Source organism: Gopherus evgoodei, chromosome 4, assembly GCF_007399415.2.
Source record: "Gopherus evgoodei ecotype Sinaloan lineage chromosome 4, rGopEvg1_v1.p, whole genome shotgun sequence".
NCBI lineage: Eukaryota > Metazoa > Chordata > Testudines > Testudinidae > Gopherus > Gopherus evgoodei.
The window spans coordinates 32,215,362-32,237,720 of NC_044325.1; the positions used below are offsets into that span (position 1 = coordinate 32,215,362).

Below are 22,359 nucleotides of genomic sequence, written 5' to 3' on the forward strand. Positions count from 1 at the left end.
AGGTCCCCTCAGATACTTGACCTAAGCAAAAATTGAGACCCTGTAACACTGAGATTTCCCCCCTTCTGTAATTACATTTCTCTGCCGATGCCAGGATCAGGTGGGACAGTATTTGCAAAGGTTGACATCTGAAATTCCACCCCCGTACATGCTGGTGACAGGGTTCAGTGAGCACACACCACAGCCACAGTGTAGGCTGGGTGGAGGTGTGTGGAGTGGGGATGCTCCTCACCTTTGGTTAACACCACGGCAACAAATAGCCTGAGAGAAGGGGGTGGTGTGCTTAGGAGCGCAAGCCCTTTGAGGAGCTGGGCCTCAGTGCTTTTTATGCACAGTTTAGTTTACGTCAGAGTAAGGGTGTGCGTTTATTTACAAAGCTTCCTCACCAAGCGTGAACTGAAAAAGAGGTCACTCCTAAAAAGCTTACTCATTGATCTAGGGTAGGTCAGCTCAGATCAGCAGAGAGTGCAAGACTGGACCCAAAGACCACCAGCAGAACTCCTCTCTCACGTGCTACTAAACCAGAGAGCTGAAGTGAGTGGCTGCAATGTGTATGTGTAAACACTAGATGGAGCTCAGGGACTAGAAAACCAAGGGGCCTGATTCTTCCCTCTTGTGTGTGACAGCTACACTCTTACCCAACACTGGGGATGTAACTGGGAAACTCCGGAGCTTTAAAAATAAATAAATACCGCCCCCCCCCACATACACACCCACCCACCCCTATGAGCAGCTACCGCTTGAGCAGAAGAGACTCACACTTCACAAATCAGCCACTGAGCAGGGTGGTGGGTAGTGCACACTGAGCAAGTGAACTCCACTTGCACTGTGTATAGTCATTTACACCTGGGTAAAAGAAATGTAACGTATTTTCCAATGAGAATTCTTCACTCAAGTACACCAATAGCATCATCTCACACCCAGTTTGCACTGGTGTAAAGACTACACAAGTTGCACGGCCGGGAAGAGCCAGGCCCAAGATGGTTGCAGCGCTTGCTTTGATCTCAGAAGCTGCTGGAAAGGGAGCATTTGTCAAGTGAGAAAGTAAAGACAGAAACTGTGTCAGTTGTCGCCACCCTTCAGGTGGCAGCTGTTAGTTTTATAATAGCGACCTCCACTGTGTGTAACTTTGTTGAGACTGCTGAGAAGTGGGGGGAATGCAGTGTGAGGGGCAGTGCTGGGAAGAGGATGCAATAGCTACTTCTCATTAGCTTTTCTTTCTGGCTGCTTATTTTTAGCCCGATAGAAACCGTGAGGATAGTGAAGTGGATGCATTGTTAAGAACAAGGGATAGGTGTTCTTTTAGGCTCTGATCCTGAATAGGGAGCTGGAAGGAGGAGGGAGACAGGTTGCAGTAAGATAATATTTGCTATTATCTTACTGCAGTCAGCTTACCACCTGGAAGTAAGGGTTGATCCAGGCCCCTGGCCCCAATCCGGCAAAGAATTTACACACATGCTCAACTTCGAAGTAAATGGGACTACCCATGTGCTTAAAGTTAAACACACACTTAAGTGCTCTGCTGGATCAAAGTCTGTATTCATAGGCAGTGCTGCCTAAAGGATAGAGCCTGGGCTGAGCCTCAGAAGACATGGCTTCAAATCCTTGCTCTGTCACTGGCCTGCTGATGATTTTGGGTAAGACATTGCACCTCTATGCCTCAGTTTCCTTACCTATAATGATACTAACCTCCTTTGTAAATCACTTTGAGACCTACCGGTGAAAAGCACTAGGTTTTATCATCATTCCCAGTACTGACCCCTCTGTATATGTTTATTTTAAAAAGATCACTGGGGGGGGGGGTTAAAAGCAATTAAATGGTTCCAAGAAATTTCTGTTTCTTTTAGTATGAATTTCATCCTTTTGATCTGAGAGCTGAAATTAACCCGGCTCCTTTTTCTCCTCTTGGTTGGTATTACTTCAGAAAAAGGGAAAATACAGCTTTTTGTATCTAGGGCACACCATTAAGTAGGTCACATTTCAGACCTGAACTAGTTGAATGTCTCCTGTCAAAGGCACTAAGTCAATGCACCACACTTGGCCCCCCCAGTTCAGGTTTTGTCAAAGCTACCTCTTACAAAGCCTAAACATTGCTACATTGTGGTAGTGTAGGAGAACCTGATATTGATCAGTTCGTTTTCATTATCCAAGTAGAGAGAAATACAAGACAAACAGCACAGTTAGGGATAAGTGAAAGACTTACACATTTTCAATTTTAAAACAAAGTTATTTGTCCCACAGGTGAGGAAATTTTTCTTTTTAAAACTACAGAAGATGATGCTTAATCAGACAGTGCCCTTTAAGCAGAAGTACAGTAAGATAATAGCATTACAAAAAATGAATTAAAGCTGTGGCAAATTAATACAATTAATCTTATATTTCCTCCCCTCTTTTTTTTCTTTGCAACAACTACTATCAAAATATCCGCATGTTAATTTAGTCATGAAGATACTAGCTAAGGAAAATACATGGGAGATGATGATAACCAGTGAAAGAAAGGAAGTCAGAAGCAGCAAAATATGTGGATTAAAATCAGACAAACAAGCCAGGGATCCTGAACCCTGCCAATAAAAAGTGAAAACTGATGTGAAAAGAGGGACAATGTTCATTGTTATCTGTGTTGCGGAAGGGCCAGATTTTCAAAGATATTCAGGGGCCTAAAGATTCAGATTGGCACCTACTGGGATTTTCAAAAGTGTCCGCCTCCTAGGTGCCTAAATCCCTTTGAAAATCTAGTATCAGAGGGGTAGCTGTGTTAGTCTGGATCTGTAAAAGCAGCGAAGAGTCCTGTGGCACCTTATAGACGAACAGACGTATTGGAGCATGAGCTTTTGTAGGTGAATACCCACTTCGTCGGATGCATCCGGTATTCACCCACGAAAGCTCATGCTTCAATACGTCTGTTCGTCTATAAGGTGCCACAGACGTATTGAAGCATGAGCCACAAGGACTCTTTGCTGCTTTTGAAAATCTAGCCCATTGCTCTCCAAGGCGTCATTCTGGCCTTGCAAAAACAGCTGGATAGGCGCAATGCCCCAGTCCTTTAATATGTAGCATGCAGGCAGTCTGCTGCTATGCCTGTGAATGTCCCACTGACTTCAGTGCAGCTCCTCGCAGCTGTGTTAACCCACACACTGCAGGATCAGGGCCTGATTTAATAATCAGTGGCATATATTATATATATATATAAATAAAGGTGAGGGTAAGTGTGAAGCAGCATATTGCAGGGACTGGTGGTTTTAGATCTAGCATTCACAGCTAGTGATCCAGCATAGCACACATCATGTTAATGACATCCAGAGAAGTTACTAAACTGGGAGGAAATGCAAATACCAGCAGGCCCAGAAGACAAAGACAAAGCAGCCTGGAGTCGGAGATTAGAAACCCAGGCAAGAATGCACATTTAATACATGGAAACTGAAAGCAGTTGAATGAGAGAGGAGAATGTGGAAAACAGCACTGCTAGGAGAAACCTGATGGCAAGAGTGAACTGCAAATTAGACATGAGCGTGCAATGCACTAGGACACCAGAAAAGATAAATGCAATTTGTAGCTGCATATGCAGAGTCATCACATTGTGGGATAGAAATTGGGCAGGTCTCTCTCTGTACAGTTCCAATACAATTAAATTGGGAATTTTGCACCTTACTACCAGACCGATAATGTCAAATTGCAGTGAGATCTGAGAACAGAACAGATTAGGGCCCTGAAGGGGCTGATTGATGAGTAAAAATAAAAGAGCTGAACATGAATAGCTTGACTCAGTTACAGCCAGTCTATAGGCAGTGGAAGCAAGAAGAGTGATTTAGGGTGGTAAAAGGGGGTGCAAAGGGGAACAAGTAATGAGGAAAAATTAAGAAAGGGACATAGGGGAAACTTCCTGCCTGTGAGATCTATTAGACCAGGGGTGGGCAAATTTTTTGGCCCAAGGGTCACATCAGGATTACAAAACTGTATGGGGGGTTGTCATAAACAGATAGCTAAGGGTTAATGTTCTTTTACCTGTAAAGGGTTAACACAGGGAACCAAACACCTGACCAGAGGACCAATCAGGAAACAAGACTTTTTCAAATCTGGGTGGAGGGAAGTTTTGGGTGTGAGTTCTTTGTCTTGGGTCCGTGCCCTCTCGGCTCTGAGAGTGATTTTTCTATCTCCAGGTTTTCTAATCTTCTGTTTCCAAGTTGTAAGTACAAGGATAGTAAGACAATAGGTTTATATTGTTTTTTTTTGTATTTACATGTGTGTAGTTGCTGGAATGTGTTAAATTGTATTCTTTTTGGATAAGGCTGTTTATTCATTTTTTTCCTTTAAGCAATTGACCCTGTATATTGTCACCTTATTACAGAGACCATTTTATGTCCTTTTTCTTTCTTTTTATATAAAGCTTTCTTTTTAAGACCTGTTGGAGTTTTTCTTTAGTGGGGACTCCAGGGAACTGAGTCTGCAGCTCACCAGGGAATTGGTGGGAGGAAGAAGTCAGGGGGAAAATCTCTTTGTGTTAGATTTACTAAGCCTGACTTTGCATACCCTCTGGGTGAGGGGGAAGAGAGATTAGATCTCTCGGTACTTGTGTTTCAAGGACTAGAAGCAGGGAATCTCCTAGGGTCGTCCAGGGAGGGGAGCCTGGGAGGAAGTAACAAGGAAACAAGGGGAGGAGGTTATTTCCCTTTGTTGTAAGACTCAAGGCATCTGAGTCTTGGGGTCCCCCAGGGAAGGTTTTGTGGAGACCACAGTGAGCTAGGCACTGTATAATTCCTGGCTGGTGGCAGCAATTACCAGGTTCAAGCTGGTAACTAAGCTTGGAGGTTTTCATGCTAACACCCATATTTTGGACGCTAAGGTCCAGATCTGGGAAAAAATGTTATGACAGTGGTCGGGTAGGGAAGGCTGTGCCTCCCCAAACAGCCTGGCTCCCACCTCGTATCCATCCCCTCCCAGACTGCCTCCCTCAGAACCCCCAACCCATCCAACTCCCCTCGCTCCTTGTCCCCTGACAGCCACCTCCCAGGACCCCCGCCCCTAACCACCCCCCAGGACCTCACCCACATCCAATTTCCCCTGCTCCCTGTCCCCTGACTGCCCCAACCCCTATCCACAGCTCCGCCCCCTGACAGGCTCCCCAGGGACTCTCACACTTATCCAACCCCTCCCCAGAAACTCCACCTCATCCAACCCCCCCACTCCCTGTCCCCTGACTGCCCCCTGGGTCCACTGCCTCATATCCAACCCCTTGGCTCCAGCCCACTTACCACGCTGAGCAGAGCATGCAGAGCAGCATGTGTGGCAGCCGCACCATCTGGCCGGAGCCAGACACACTGCCGCACTGCCCTGCAGGAGTGCACAGTCCCACGGCCCAGAGCGCTGCCCGCACGGCGGCATGACTGTGGGGAAGGGACAGCTGGGGAGGGGCCAGGAGCTAGCCTCCCCTGTCAAGAGATCAAGGGCCGGGCAGGATAGTCCCGCAGGCCAGATGTGGCCCACGGGCCGTAGTTGCTCACCTCTGTATTAGACAGTGGAATAATCTCCCCAGGGAAGGGCTAGGAGCCCCATTGCTTGAGTCTCTCAAAGCTACGCATTTTAAATTCTAGAAAGCACTGTAGAGTCAAATCCTGCATTGGCAGAGGGCTGGAATGGGTGACATAACAGCTCTTTTCCAGCTCTAATTGCTGGGACCCCCATGCCATGCTAGTCAATACGGTACATGGTAGCAACACTTGACTTCTTCTCTGCGTGCCGCAGTCACAAGACCTAGATGCCAGGCTGTGGAAGGGCTTAACCCAGCCATTTTAACAACAGACTCCACAGGTAGCTGCGCAGAGCAGGGAGAGGAAAAAGCAGTGAACAGCTTCAGAATTCCCTTTGCTCTGCCAAGTGCAAGGGGCCGTGCAGCCTGCCACAGTGAGCCGTGGCTCGCTCGGCCCTCACACACAGCAGATGATTTTTATCCCCAGCCTTTCTGAAGTGACATCCTGCCGACCCCTGACCCCCAGCTCAGCAGAGATATTTGTTTGGGCCAACCGGGACTTTTTGTTCTTTGCAATGTAAATGTGAAAAGCCAGCCCTGGAGCTGCCTGCACCACATCTCTGTATTGAGTTCTTACTGCAAATCAGGATTAAATCCCCTCACCCCTCTGCTGAGTTGAATTCAAGCAGCTTGCTGGGAACACGTACAGTGCATATTCATTGGTAACATGGATTAGTTAATTGCATAATAATTACACTAAAACACCATGCCTTCTTTGGCAAGATTGCATGGTAGCTCTGTTGGAAATAACATGGTAATTTGCTTTGTCTCATGGTAACAGTGTAATAAATACGTCACCACCATAACTCATTTCTTTACCATTAAGGAGCCAAATTTACAACCTATACAACCTCACTGAAGTCAAAGGCATTGACAAGGGCAGTGAGCCCGTCAGCCCAGTGCAGACTTGGGTCCTGATCTTCAGTTGTGTAAAAATAATGCAAAACTCATGGCTGTCTAGGGCTTAGGGCTGTCACTTGTAATATACACCAAGACCAGCTGGAGCAGAGAAAGAAAGTGTATGTTGTCTGGCTGCAGAAGCACAGATATTTATCACTTGATCTGAATGAGAACCTGTCAATGGTTAGCAGTATAGGGTCCATGACACACAGCTGAGCTATTACAATCCCAGCCAGTATACACTCACACTAGCCAGTTAACTACAGCACTAGATGACTTCAGTTTTGTTCATTAGCCAGCACCAGATATACAAAGGGTATGGCTACATTTGGAATTTCAAAGCGCTGCCCCGGCAGCGCTGCCGCGGCAGCGCTTTGAAGTGTGAGTGTAGTCTGAGCGGCAGCGCTGGGAGAGAGCTCTCCCAGCGCTGCATATAAACCACATCCTTTACGGGTGTAGCGTGCAGTGCTGGGAGCCGTGCTCCCAGCGCTGCTGCCCTGATTACACTGACGCTTTACAGCGCTGTATCTTGCAGCGCTCGGGGGGGTGTTTTTTCACACCCCAGTTGCAGTGCTGTAAAGTGTAAGTGTAGCCAAGGCCTGAGACAACTCATCAGATCTTAAGAATGAACACAAGTCAAAAAAAGTCCTATATAGTATTTTGCTGGTTTTCTTGATTTGGGATTTTTGAAATAAACTGTTTGTCAGGATTGATTAACTGATTTGTTCCTTTTCTTATAAATTATTGCATCTACATTTCTCTTGAATCTTACATTACGTCTAGACAGAGAGAGAGAGAAACAAGAGTTTTGCTATGCTTTCCTTGTCTAGAGAAAAATGATGCTCAGACAGATTTAGAATTGGTGCAAGAGCAGGCATCAGTCAGCTAGCATGCTACTGAGAAAGACAGAGGCAACAGCTGTCAAACATCACTTGTAAGGATGAGAACAGATTAACCTCTGTACCAAAAGCATCAAATACCAAGAGACTGCAAATGAGGACAAGCCAGCTTGCGGCAGAAGCACACAAGTCTGGGTGAGATCGTCAAATGCTGTAATATTATCTTCAAGGAGTTTCAGATCCAATACAGGGAGAAAGCTAAGACCTTATGGAGCTGATGTTACAGCACTGTTGGAATTAGATGGAGAATGATGGTAATTACAAACCCAGAGAGAGCGTCCAGTTGTAAGCAAGGGGCTGAGTGGGGATGACAGGAGGAGGATGCTTTATCTGTAACCCATGCAAAGGCTGGCAGAGGAGAACATATACATTTGTGGCATATCTCACAGCCAACTACGTTAAAACAAATTTGAGTCCAGACCTTCACCTTGACCATCATAGAAGCTAACAACAGCACCATATGTTTCTTTATAGCTAACTTCATGTCACATGAATGATAGTAAGTGGAGTTGTGCAAATAAACAAAAAAATAAAATAAAATCAGTTGTTTGTTTCACTGACAATTCTGAAAAGTAAAAACAATTCTGACCCCAAAAAAATATTTTTAAAAAACTTGTTTGACAAATTTAAAAGTAAAAGTGATGTGAGTCAAATGAAACTTTTCATTCAGGTCAAAATGAAGTGTTTCTTATTCAGTTTTCATAAAATTGGAGGAAATTTCAAAATGAATAGTAGTTTTGAATGAAAAATTGAAACATTTAGTTTAGAAAATGTCAAAACAAAATGTTTTGGTTGTCTCATAGTTTTTAGGGGGATTTTAAAATGAAAAATTCAGCAAAATCAGCTCAATTGCAAGAAATGTTTTGGTGTCACCAAAACTGCATTTTTTTGGCCAAAACATTTCTCCTAGCTTTAATCATAAATTCCAATCCTAGACCTCAAAATAATGATTAATCAGGATTGTGGTAAACTACAGCAGAAGAGGTGACAGTCTAGGGTTACATTAGATGGGCCCTGTCACAGGGCTCACTACTCACACTAGGGCAAGCAACCACTTTAGGCAATTCTGGGGATTGGCTCTGCCCAGTTCAGCACCCCCTTTCTTCTCTTCCACCATCCACAGCTCACCTCCTGTTCACACAGTTGCAGCACAGCCACTTTGCAACTTTTCCCTCCAACCAGGTCACATTGAGAGTCACATTCGGGGGGGAAGGGGGCAGGGTAATGTCCTCCAAAGTCTTTCTGCTCAAGCGGCATCCAGCACTCCTCACACCCACTGCCCTAACCCTGTCACTTCTGCAGTGACTCAGGCAGTCTTCTAGTTCACTGCCCATGCACTACCTCTCTGCAGTGGTTGGTAAGGGAACCCAGACCCACCCACTGCTCTGAGTTCCAGCCCAGGGTTTTTACCAAGCAGTCAAGGGCTGCAGCTTCCCTGATTTTACTGCTGTCACCCCTGGACTACTTCCTACCTTGCTTCAATCCATTCATTTTAGTCAAACCCATCTGTCCTAGCCTACTAGGTCTCAGGATTGCTAGCTCTCCTTCCCTCGGGGGGGGGGGGAAGGGGGGGATGACTGCCACTCTCCATGCTGCAGCCAGCCTTGGCTTTATGTAAGCCCCGCCTGTTCCCTCACACATGAATTTGCTTCCAATTAGTGGCGTCCTCCTAGGCTAAATCTCTCCCTTGGATTGGGCCCATCTGGCATAATTCAGCTTTCTGAGGATCAATGTGGGGAGTACACTGCATCTCAGGCCCATACTGCAAAGTGTAGATCTGCAGCCAAACTTCCTCAAAAGGTTGAGGGTATTTGGATCTGTGGTTCAGCCTATTATAAAAATAAGGGCAAATTGCAAAGTTTAGATCTAGATCCGAACTTTCCCTAAGTTTGGGGCTAATGGATCCAGGGTTTGGAGTGAGGCATGACTGCTCTTATATGATTAACAGCCCTAGACTGGTCTGCACCCCTTGAATCTCTCCACAGGTCTATAAATACCTACACGGGGAACACAAATTTGATAACAGAGAACTTTTCAGTCTAGCAGACAAAGGTATAAGATCCACTGGCTGCAAAATGAAACTAGACAAGTAGAACAGTGAGGGTAACTAACCATAGGGACAATTGTCATGCTGGATTCCCTGGAGATATTTTAAAACAAGATTTAAGAAAAAAATCAAAGATACGGGCCAGTTCAAATAGGAATTAATTATGGGAAATCCCATGGCCTGTATAATACAAGGTATCAAACTCCATGATCGCAATGGTCCCCTTTTGGCTTAGCAATCTATGAATCTGTTCACAGATGATCTTGTGCAGAGTACAAACATCTCAGTATAGTTATTGCCATGGAGCAGGGGTGGGCCATGAATGTACAAAATCGGGGGTTGGGATAAGGGCTATGGCTGGGGGTGAGGGTTCTGGGGTGCAGCCAGAAATAAGGAGTTCAGGGTGTGGGAGGGGGCTCTAAGTTGGTGTTGGGGGCTCTGGGGTAGGGCTGAGGATGAGGGGCTGGGGGTGCAGGAGGGTGCTCGGGGCTGGGACTGAGGGATTCAGGGTTGGGGTAGGGTGTTAGGGCACGGGAGAGGGTCAGAGGTGCAGGCTCTGGGGGGGTGCTTACCTCAAGCAGCCCCCAGAAGCAGCAACATGTCCCCTCTCCAGCTCCTATGCAGAGGCGCAGCCAGGCAGCTTTGCACACTGCCCTGTCCGTACGTGCTGCCCCAGTGACTCCCATTGGCTGTGGTTCCTAGCCAATGGGATCTGTGGGGGCGGCACTTGGGGTGGTTGCAGTGTGTGGAGCCCCTTTGCTGCTCCTATATATAGGAGCCAGAACGGGGACATGCTGCTGCTTTCGGGAGCCATGCAGAGCAAGGCAAGCCCCTGACCCCACTCCCTGGTTGAAGTGGGGCAAGCCCCGGAACCTGCTCCCTGGCAGGAGCTCGAGGGCCAGATTAAAACATCTGGATGGCCAGATACAGCCCCAGGCCGTAGTTTGCCCACTCCTGGTCTGGAGGCATTAAATCCAAACTGACCAGTCAGCACTCTGTCCTCTACATTTTTTTCAGCCTCTTCACGACAATATACGTACATGATTAGAAGAACATAAAGGTTGCAGAGTGAAGGACTCAGCAGAAAAAACAACAACAGGAAATGCTATAGTTAAGATTGCTCACCTAACATTAAATCAAATTCCTTGTACATAGTGCCCAAAGGCAAAATATAAACACAAAGCACAACTAATGAGAAGTAAAATGAGATTTTAAAAAAAGTTTTCCATTTTCATAATATAAAGTATTATTAACCACCGTCAGCAAAAGAAATTGCATGCTTTTTTAACCAAAGGGTGTCCCTATCAATTATGTATGTAGCCCACTTAATAGTTCTGGCCCAATTGACTGGGGATTGAGTAGAAATCTGTCAATACCACTGGCCATTCAGTCACAGCTGGAGTGGTCTTAACCTAAAACTGCTTGACCTGCTTTGAAAACAACAAAGTAAACTTGTCTATCCTTTGCCCTGCTGGTGGCTTTCCAAATATGTCCTAATGTGCTGCTTCATGGCACGAGGAAGTTCAGAAAACCTGCTTTAGTTCCCACTTCTTAAAAAAAACCAGGTAACTACTTAAGAATTTCCTTCCTACACTTTTTTTTTCTGGTTGCTATGGTACAAAAAGACTGTATCCTTGTGTGCCTTGTTCATAAACAATTGGCAATAGAATTACCCTGCAAACAGACCTGTGGAGCCCTCATTTCAGGAAGATTTGCTTTTTGGTTCCCTTGATCTGATGGGAAAAGAACCATCGTCAGGGCCTGATCCTAAGGCTATGCCTCTGGAAACTTGTAGTAGAGTACATACACCATGCGCTACCCTTAGCCCGGGAATAAATAGCAGCATAGAGGGTGTGGCACTACTTAGGAGAATAAAGACACACCTGAACCCGGTGGGTATGTCCTCTCTATGCCCAAGCAGTACTATTTTTAGCAATGTAGTGTCCCACTGTCTCCCTCCTGCTGGAGCCTCTCTCCACCCCAGAGAAACGTTCAGGGAGTGGGGAAAGGCTCTGGCAGTAGGGAGCTGCCAGAGCCTTTTCCAGCTGCCTCCCTAGTGCCTGAGGCTTTCACCACCACATGTAGCCATTCACTGCAGCATGGACGCAGCCTGATTGTCACTGTGGCATGTAGGTATGCATACCCTACATGCTGCCACCAGTGTAGACAAGGCCTCAGTTACATTTAGGTCCCTTTACACCACTCTTGACAGTGTAAAGGCGTCTTCAAGTAGGCATAAGTGTTACGCTTACAAACAGTTAAAGCCCCTTTACCCTGCCAGAGTTGAAATAGGACGTTAATGTAACAGAATCAGGCACTCAGTTTCCAGCTGATAAAGAGCCATTCTGCTATCCTTACTCCTGCTGAGTAGTTTCCCTGAAGTGAGAGACTACTCAGAGAGAAGTACTGCTTAACCGAGGAGTGGCCAACTGGCAGGGCAGGCTCCAGGCCCCAGCGCGCCAAGCGCGTGCTTGGGGCGGCACGCCGAGGGGGCGCTCTGCCGGTTGCCGGGAGGGCGGCAGGCTGCTCCGGTGGAGCTTCCGCAGGCATGTCTGTGGGAGGTCCACCAGAGCCACGGGACCGGTGAGCGGCAAAGCGCCCCCTGCAGTGTGCCGCTGTGCTTGGGGCGGCGAAATGGCTAGAGCCGGCCCTGCGAACTGGGCCCTACATTTGCTCTCAAACGAGTAAGAATAGTTATGTACAGCTCACAATATAGCAATTCCAGTCCAGTGACTCTTCTACAGAGTTTACATGACTTCATTCCAGTGAAGCTTAAAATACATTCCACATTTTAAGGACCGAGGGCCTGATTCTACTTAGATATGTTGACTTAAATCCAGAGTAATTTAGGGCTTTAATAGTTATATCAGTATAATTATACCGGTATAGTTAAACCAACACAGTTGTACCCATATACCTGCCTGTGTGCACATCCTTATCCCAGTTTAAGAGTGTTTTTCAGTTTAGCTTAAACCCTTTCCAAAACATAAGTTAAACCAAAAACACCTACCCCAGCCACTTATACCCATAAAAATAGGGTGTAAATTTACAGCACAATCGTTATACCAGTGTAATTCCCTGTGTGGGTCCTCTTATTCTAGTGTAACAATTGCGTTGTAAATTCATACTGTACCTTACCCTGGTATAACTGCCTTTGCAGACAAGCCCTTAGTTGATTTCAGTGGAGATGCTCTGTACTGATGCTGTTGTAACAGAGAATAAAATTTGGCCATATGTACTGTAAGAGCCAGATGGAGTTGTATGCAAGCAGGAAATCACCTGTGGCTGCTTAAAGTCCAAGAGTTTAACACCTCTACCACTGGTAGAGCAAGGGGATGTCACACAGTTATATCCATGCATTGCTGAACCATAGTTTATTTACAGCCAGGACCCTTGTACATGGCAGACTGACGCATACATGTCACATCTTAGGAACATGTAACTCTGGAGGGTTTTTTGCCAGACCAGTGTTATCAATCACTGAGGGACATCACTGAAACAAGGTTGATTTGAAGAATCTTTAGTAACTCACCACATTTTTTGCAACGGTTCCCAATTATAAGAAAAATATTCTGCACCTATCCAGCCCTTCTTCATTTTCAAAGTACGCTACAAAAAGTTACCTTAGCATTACAAAGAGCTGCACAAAAGTAAATGTTAGTGACACTGGTGGTTTCACATGAAAAATGATCAGCAGTTAATTAAACACATAATAAATATGCTTCTGAACACATGGCTAGAGCATGAGGCAATTAGCAAAGCAACTAGCCTAAGAGAGATCAGAACCCCACTGAGGATCCCTTCACTATGCCTTCATCAAATATGAGGAAGAGAAGTCCATGTCCCTCGATCTAGGTTTTTTTATCCTCACAAACTACATAATGCATCCCACGAGTTAATGATTAGGAGCAAACTGAAGCTTACTGCCAGACCCAGTGCAGTTCAAATTGCAGCCCCCCTAAGAATACATGTAATTTCTGGACAAGAAGAAAAGTGGCCCAAATCTAAGCTATTTCAGAGCTGAGTAAGCATGAGGAGCTCAGCATGTTGAGTGGTTTCTGTTTTTTTCTTGAGCATCTTGAGTGACAGATTCCTTGGAGATGACTTAAAAAAACCAAAAAAAAAAACAACAAAAAAACCCCACACATTTTTGGCAGCTAGACTGAAATGCTGAGCCAGCTCACAGGCTGCAACTTAGCCAAATGTGCCTATGTCACTAGGGATGCTGTCTACATAGGAGACTAATAGAGATTTGCAAAAAAATATTGCAGGTAGCCAGCAAAGCTGGGAGGCTGCTGGCCTTTTAGTGTTTGCTCTTGCTTGGTTAAGTTTCCCCAAGGAACTCTTTGCTTAACCTGATTCACAGATAACCTAATTCTCAGATAGCTGCATTGCAGCAACTGCCTCATGCTTTATGAAATATAGTTTACTGTATTTAAAAAAATAAAACAAAAAACCACATATGTGCAGTCTTTGAAGAGCCATCACTTTGTTCTTCAGAGCAGGTGTACCCCAGGGCACAGTGCATCTTTGGCTGCAGGTGTTGCTGTTGCACTGATTTGGAGAGCAGACTCCCAGCTCCAAGTCTGAGGGAGGTATCCCCCCCACTGGACATGATCACAGTCCAAAAGAAAGGAAAAGGCAAACCAATTAATCCTGCAGTCCACAAGTGGCCTGGGCTGTGCCATACCAAAGGTAAATAGTCTCTAAAGGGGGCTCCAGGCTCAGTGCTCTGGGCACTAGCAAAAAGCAAAGTTATGTAAAGCGAAGATGGTCCCTCTACCTCTCCGGAGAGTCCAGCTGGCAGAGGCTCACTACCTGCTTTCTATGCAAGCAGCCCCATCTCTATAGGGCACAGTCCTCTGGGTTCTAGCTCTGCTGCTATCTAAGTGCTACCCTCCCACCCCCATGGGCTTGGATCCTCCCTTTTAAGGAGGCATCTCTCTCTATGTGCCACAGACCTCACAGGTGTGCTGGGTTGGGGCTGATTGTGTGCAGAGGAGCTTTTTCACTCCTCCCTGACCAGTGTGGGCTCCTGCCATACCACTTACCCCACTATCTAAGATGGAACTTGGGCTCCCCCCTAGCTAGAGTCATAGACTTTAAGGTCCGAAGGGATCATTATGATTGTCTAGTCTGAACTCCTGCACAACGCAAACCACAGAATCTCACACACCCACTCCTGTATCAAACCCCTAACCTATGTCTGAGCTACTGAAGTCCTCAAATCATGGTTTAAAGACCTTAAGGTGCAGAGAGTGGATTCCCCCACTTCCCATGAAAAGAAGTCCACATTGCTGTGTTTTGCTCCAGCATGATGTTCTATCCTAACATTATAGGATTGGAGAGCTAAGTACCACTGCATAGCATGGGTATTTGTCTCTTTCTTTCTTTGAGCTGCTAGAGGGAGATGTGGCCCTGAATGAGGCAAATAATGTCTAAGAGCCTCATGGCCCATTTGATGGCTAGCGCCTCTTTTTCAATCACAGAGTGGACCTTCTCCCTGGGGAACAGCTTCCTACTCAGGTTCAAAACTGGATGCTCCTCACTATTCACCTCCTGTGACAGTACAGCACCAAGGCCTACACCTGAGGACTACATCTGAGGTAAAATGACTTCTTTTGAGAAAGCAGCAAAGAGTCCTGTGGCACCTTGTAGACTAACAGACGTTTTGGAGCATGAGCTTTCGTGGGTGAATACCCACTTCGTCAGATGCACGTCCAGATTGAACAGGACTGGCTCCTGGCACAATCAGTTTTTCACAGTGTTGAAGGCCTTTTCACAGTTGTTGTTCCAGTGGACCTTCTTTGGACTCCCACCTTTTATTAGGTCTGTTGAAGGGGCCGCAGTACTAGTGAAACCAGAGAGAAATTGCCTGTAATAGCCAGCTAGCCCAAGGAAGTGTCTTACCTGTTTCTTTGTTTGAGCAATGGGACATACTGCCAATGCCAGCACTTTACTATCTAGCAGCATACATAGACCTCTTCCTGCATTATAACCCAGATAAGAAACTTCTTTATTTGCTTGTTTACATTTGCCCAGATTGGCTGTGAAACCCGCTTCAGCTGAGGACTGGAAAAAGACTCCAGGCGGTCACTGTATATAACGATATCATCCAAATATGTAGCACCATATTGTTGATGAGGCCTGAGTATTTTGTCCACTAAAGGTTGAAATATTCCAGGTTCTCTGTGTAAGCCGGAGGGCATTGTCTGGAAGTGGGGGAGCCGGATGCATGTTGAGAAGGTTGTTTTTTCTTGCAATGTGGTTTACAGGGGAATGTGCCAATACCCCGGCAGGCCCTTCCTGTTCCAAAAGCTTGTCTACTTGTGGCATCGGGTATCCATCAAAAGTCAAAATCCCATTAACTTTTCAGAAGTCTATGCATCGGATTTTGGGACAAGCATGATGGGACTTGGCCAGTCACTTTGGAACTCCTCGATTACCCCTGATTCAGTGTAGCCTGCATCTGCTCCCAAACAGTTTCCCACATCTTCTGTGATAAGGGCTGGGAGGGTCTCTCTATAGCACTAACCCAGGACTGTCTTGCTGTGGCAGTGTATCAGCTGGGCCGGGCCTGGTACAGAGGAAACTACATTGGAGAAGGCCTCAACAAGGGGTAAAACCTGAGCTCTTTGCTCAGCCATGAGTTTGGCACCCATCTGCACCTGTGCTAGCCTTGGGGAAATGGGTACTTGGAGCCCTGGCTCTGGCAGGTAAAGAGCTATTAACACCTCCACTCTGATTTTCCAATGCTTAAGCAGGTTCCCATGTTAGAGCCTAGGTTCTTTCTGCCTCCCAGGTAGGTGAATCTTGTTGTCCATGAGGCCATCTGACAAACCCCTTCAAAAGATCCTTGCCATCTGGTTAGCAACTCAGGATCTGTGCTGGGAAGCAATCATAGTGTCCCTGGGTTGGAAGGGCTGTAGACATTCACCTGGCTGTATGTTTGTTCTTGTGCCTGCTGGGCTCTCAACAGATTTTCAAGAGCAAAAACTCCTGGCTTCTTGCAGCGCTCTTTGAGTTAGATAATATCCTGGGCCATGTTGGATACCTTGGATCCTGCTCTCGCAGCCCTCCCATAGTGGGGCTAATATTCCTTGAGGCTGTTTCCCAAATAATAGTTCAAAGGGGGATAAACCGATGAAAGCTTGTGCTGTCTCCTTTATAGTAAACAAAAGAGGAGGAAGTAACTGGTCCCAATGCTTGGGACAAGAAGCCCCAAATTGTTTTTTTAACATCTCCTTCATGGTTTTGTAGAACCTCTCAACTAACCGTCCAACTGTAGATGACAGATGGAGGTTTTTAGTGACTTGATTTTCAGTAGGGAGCATAGCCCCTGCAGCACCTGGGATGTAAAGTTGGTTCTCTGCTCCACCAGTATTTCTCAGGGGAGCCCTACTGGAGATAAGAGTGCCACAAGTTCTGAGGTGACTGCTTCATTTTACAGAGTGCAGTGGGATGGCCTCTGGGTACCATGTGGCATAGCCTATAATCACAAGACTGTATTGGTATCCCACTGCACTTTTCTCCAGGGGATCCACCATATCCATCCCAATTGATTCTAAGGGAGTTTCGATTTGGGGAAGTGGCATTGTGGGAGCCTTGGGGTGGTTAGTTGGCACTCAGGACAAGAGGCAAATTATTCTCCTGACCTCGAAGCGAAAGCCCAGCCAGTCAGAATGAGCCAACGCTTGGGACAAGCTATTCTCCCAGTCGAGCTACCCAGCACGAGGGATGTCATGTGTTAGCTGGTATATCCAGGGTACCAGTAATTGATGCAGTATAGGCAGTCTCCCAGGAGTATAAGGTGGGGCGCTGTCTCATGTGCTGGGGTTGTATCACTTCATCATTCCCAGCAGCAATTTAATCGTAGGCCCAGCTCTCCTTTTGTTTGTGGACAAAATCTGTCATGAATCAGAGCTTCTAAACCTGGCAATGGCAATTCCCAAGTGACCAATCCCATCTGTGACCTGGATGGTCATCCTGGGGACCTCAAACTCACCTCAAAGGGGTTCCCTAATTCTCTTAACCTGGTTTGTCCCTCCAGTCTCAGACCTGCCCCAGGTGCTGGGACTGGGTCAGCAGCCCCAGTCTCCAGTTTTCCTACTCACAGATAATCTTCCAAAAGTAACGCCCCTTCTGACCGATAATAACAAGATAGCCAATATGGAGGACAGAGCAGCAGTTGAATGTATTCATCTCCTATGATGGGTCTTCACATCCCCATGAGTGCACGGGAGGAAAATTGTCTCACCTAGAGTTCCTTCTGCCTGACCAAGCAAGTCTGCACCAAGGTCTGACTACATCCAACAGACCTAGAGCTTTCACCCCATTGGTCCACATGGGGACTGTTATTTTAAGTCTTTTCTTCCATGCGTTGCTCTCTCTTCTCCACACTTTGGTGTATTTGCAGTTCATAAGGGAGTATTCTCTTCAGATGTGTCCTGGTTGCCCACACGAGAAACAGGTCACCATGTTATGGTCTGGGCCCATTCTCTCATCTGAGGATGAGATTGCCTGTTGGATGAGTCTGGCATCTAAATCCATATCATCCCCACTTGGTAGCAGGGCTGGGGGCCAACCGCTCTGGTTAGGTTTCATCTGGGACCTTCCTAGCTTGTTGCTGTGATTTGCCCAGAGCTGGGGTGGTTATCCTAATTGCCAGAAGGCTGAAGAGGAGGGTGCTAGTCCCTGACCAGCAGAGAGTGTTCTGCCCTGACTGGATTTCACATCAGGCCAGGTCAGCGTCTTAACTCCAGGTTTTCCGCTTCCTGCTGTGTTTTGCCCTGACACAAATACATTCTGTGTTTAGCAAAGATGCCAAAAGACCGGGAAAGACACATTGATGTACCTCTAAACAAGCTACATGCCCTAGTACTGCCTGGCTTGCATGAGAGTCTTTAATAGAAAGCCCATTTAGGAAAATGTGACTAGCACAATCAGCTATGCAGCGCTCACATCTGCTGTTCTCTTCCCGCTCAAGTGATCATTTTCATTCACAGAAAGATCTGACTTATACTATTTTTGGTACTGACCAAAGCAGAGCAAATCACTTTAAGTGTTAACCTTCACCATGTGGAATCTTTCAGGAAATGCCAACTCCCTCCATCCCCAACTCAGAGTTCATATTGATTTAAAGACCGAGCGTCTGGAGTGAGCTGGAATTCTTTAGGTAACTCAGAAAGGTAGCAGATGGACAGAAAAAATGTGCTAGTGGCTACAGCAGTAACCACATCTGGTGAAGCTTGAAGCTTTGCTATATTTTCAGAGCTTAGACCGTGCAGTTTGCTTGACCACAGCTGCTTGCATTGCTGTTTTGTGACAAAAAAAAAATAGAACCCACATTTTTACTTCACAGTGGAAAATACCAGATTAAAGGGCGTTCTCTTTGTAAAGTGAGCACAGCACATACTGGGCCTGATTCTAACCTCACCTCTACCCATGTAACTCCCCTGACTTCAGCAGAGTTACTCTGGATTGGAACCAGTGTAAGGCTCCAATTCAGTGACACAGTTATAAATGGGCAGGTGCATAACTTCTGCTGAATCAGGGTCTAAGTGAGGGAAGGATCCGGCCCATTGGTTTCAAGTGTTCTCAGTTCTCAGGAGGGAAAGTAGGCGCTATGCAGAAATTAGAGGGTAGCAGTAAGTGCCTTCCTTAGCAACTCAGGTATGGCAACACTGCACTAACACACCTTGGGGTGGCCCATGTCAGCTGACTCAGGCCCATGGGGCTCTGGCTTTGAGGCTATAAAATTGCAGTGTAGACATCTGAACTCAGGCTGGAGCCTGGGGTCTGGGACCCTGCTGCCCCTGGGGCTCCAGCCTGAGCCTGAATGTCTACACTGCAATTTTATAGCCCCTCAGCCCGAGCCCTATGAGCCAGACAGCTGATATGGGCCAGCCACAGGTGTTCTAGCACACTCAGCATGTGCTACAGCATTATTAGCTGACTCTCTCACTGGCCAGTACATTTCCCAACCATCTTTGCATGGTCTATGTGTCGCCAAGTACTACGGGGTGGTTTAACAGTGCAAAAGTTGAACTTAAACTACCTACCCTCCCTCCTGAGGTTTCAACCCTGAAAGTTGCAACTTGGCATAGCTGTCGTAGGAAGATGCAATTGACAGCGTATGCATGTAGGGGCTGGATAGAGTTTGATGGACAAAGTCTTGATTCCCCTGTCTAAAAAATAAATGCCACATGGTTTTGCCCCTATGTCTTTAATCAAACTTTCTTCTCTTCAGACTTGCACAGCATGCTATGTAACACTTGGTTGTTGCTCTCCACTCCAGAGGTGGCTGCATGTAAACAGTGCTGTGTTCTATGTTCATGGAGTGCTTTGGGATCCTGCAGGATGGAAAGTGCTCTATAAATGCACATCATTATTCTTACAGATTTAGGCCCTTAATCTAATTTTGTCTACAGTCACCTCTGTTTTAAAAGGCTATTAACTCAAAGACCTCTTACTTCTTTTGTCTTTATTTCAGAGTCTATAAAATTACTTCACTAGCTTATAAAAACCACAGTTTCCTAACACTTCATGAAAAGTTAGGTAGTAAAAGCAGCTTCCTGTTCAGAGGCACAGTGTATTACTGCTTTTGCTGAAATTTCAGATCTGAGAGGAGCTACATCTGTACTTTACCCTACTACTGCACATCCCCTCACTCTCTCTCCATCCCTTCATCATTCATACAGGTGCTCAAAGATCTGGGAGACTGAAGACACTTTAATCCTCCTTGCTCTGGAGCTAGACTCCTGAACTAGGCCTGCAGAATTCACAAGGACAGAAGAATGTCCATACTGGGTCTGACCCATGGTCCATCTAGCCCAATATCCTGTCGTCCGATAATGGCCGGTGCCAGATTCTTCAGAGGGAATGAACTGAACAGGGCAATTATTGAGTGATCCATCCCGTGGGATCTGGGGCAAAAACCTGTCTGGGGATTGGTCCTGCTTTGAGCAAGGGGTTGGACTAGATGACCTCCTGAGGTCCCTTCCAACCCTGGTATTCTGTGATTCTAGTCCTAGCTTCTGGCAAAGTGCACTGAAGTCAATGGGAGTCATTCCACTAACTTTTATGGGCTTTCTGCCACGCCCTATAGGTTCCACTAGCACAGCTGCTAGTCTAGTTCTTTCTCATCAACATTCTAAGGGGGTTAGTACCCTTTGGTTTGGCAAATCTAACATATTAAGTCCCCCAATTACCAGCTGTGCCTCAAATTTGAATAGAGACATGTTCTCATATGTCCAGCTGTGTTAAAAGGCAATCTGGATATCAGCATCTTTTACATGTTAAAATACATGATAAAGGAGGCTCAAATCTCTTCCAAACCAAACATATTGGCCAAAAACTACCCAGGAAGGAAAAAAACTGCTTGCTGTCCAAAACACCCCTCACAATTGCTCAGCATTGCAATGCCTAAGTCCCTTTGCGGATTCCATCTGAAGTATCCAATGCATAATCAGTCTAGGCGAGCTTGCAGGGGAGGGTGGGAGAAGGAGGAGGTGGATGGCATGTTGCAAATTCTCATCTGGAATGTGGTCCTGTAGGGCCTTTTGTCAGCTATGGTAAGTTAAATTAGTGCCTAGGGACAGAGACCAGAGGTGCTGTGGTTTCACAATCAGGGAGGAGAAACTGACTCGCTCTAGTTCCTGCTCCTTCTTGCACCAAGATTTTGGTCCAGGAGAGAATCTGGCCCTAACCACGGAATTAACGGTGGGTACCTAACTTTAGTTACTCAAGTCTGAAAATGTTGGCTTAAATGACTTCTCCAATAACAAACAGGAAGTAAGTGTCAGCATTAGGATTAGAATTGATAAGTTCCTGTTTCCCAGACCAATGCTCAGACCATACCCCTCTGCCTTAAACCTCTATTGTAGCACCTGTTTCATTTGTTTTAACATGTCTCTGGACTCATTGCTTCCAATAACCCTTAAGCTCACTCCTTTACATGCATATATTGTCTTTTTCCATTGTCTGTGTTCTTGGTTTCGGTCCATGCACATTCAAAGGGCAAATCTATGTCTTTCCATTGGCTCCTTTAGCTTAAAAACTTCAAGCACATTGGATCATAACTGTATTTTCTCAATGGATTGACCTCTGAGTGTCCTAATTATTCCAGTCTCAGTCCTTTCTCTGGACCTGTGCTACTTCTTCAATGTCCTTTTTTATGGTGCCCCACATTGGGTACAGCATACTCTGATCTAAACATCTCTTCAAAATAGTAGCATCATTACTGCTGACTTGGGGCAATTTCTTTTTTGACTGCAACACTACCTTGCACTAGGGATTTCATGGAAGTGACTCCTAATTGTCCAAGGTGTCTTAGAGGGTACTTGCTAAATATATATTTTCTCCTAAATCTCATGATAACATTTTATATTTCCACAGTACCAGTCATCCATCAAGGCTCACCAAGTGCTACACAAACTGACATACACAATTCAGGTGATATCTACATGATAAATTGTGGAATTGTGATAAACTACATATATCATATACCTTTGATGACCTCACTTACATTCTCCCCACTGATCCATCTGCACCAGGACTTAGTTTAACATTCCAAATCCCAGAGCAGGTTCAAAGAGCTATCTTTTCTTTTTAACTAGCCTGCCAGAGAAGGAATTCCTTCCATCGCCCACATCCAGAATTCCTCCTTTCTCCACTTCCAAAATTACATTAGTCCAAAGTAGGGCTGTCAAACGATTAAATAAAAATCACAATTAATTGTGAGATTAAAAATATAGTCACGATTAATTGCAGTTTTATTTGCACTATTAAACAATAGCAGAATACCAATTATTATTTGTATTATTTATTATACATATTTTGAATGTTTTCTACAATTTTCAAATATATTGATTTCAATTTCAACACAGAATACAAAGTGTACAGTGCTCACTTATTTTTTATTACAAAGGTTTGCACTGCAAAAAAAAAGTTTTTCAATTCACCTCATACAACTACTGTAGTGCAAACTC

General features: G+C 45.6%; 1 protein-coding gene across 1 annotated transcript in view; it reads right to left on the bottom strand.

Annotated features, from left to right (window-relative positions):
• RIN3 (Ras and Rab interactor 3) overlaps positions 1-22,359 on the bottom strand; it is a 112,622-nt gene that overhangs the window by 84,212 nt on the left and 6,051 nt on the right. The gene's annotated exons all lie outside the window — the stretch shown is intronic.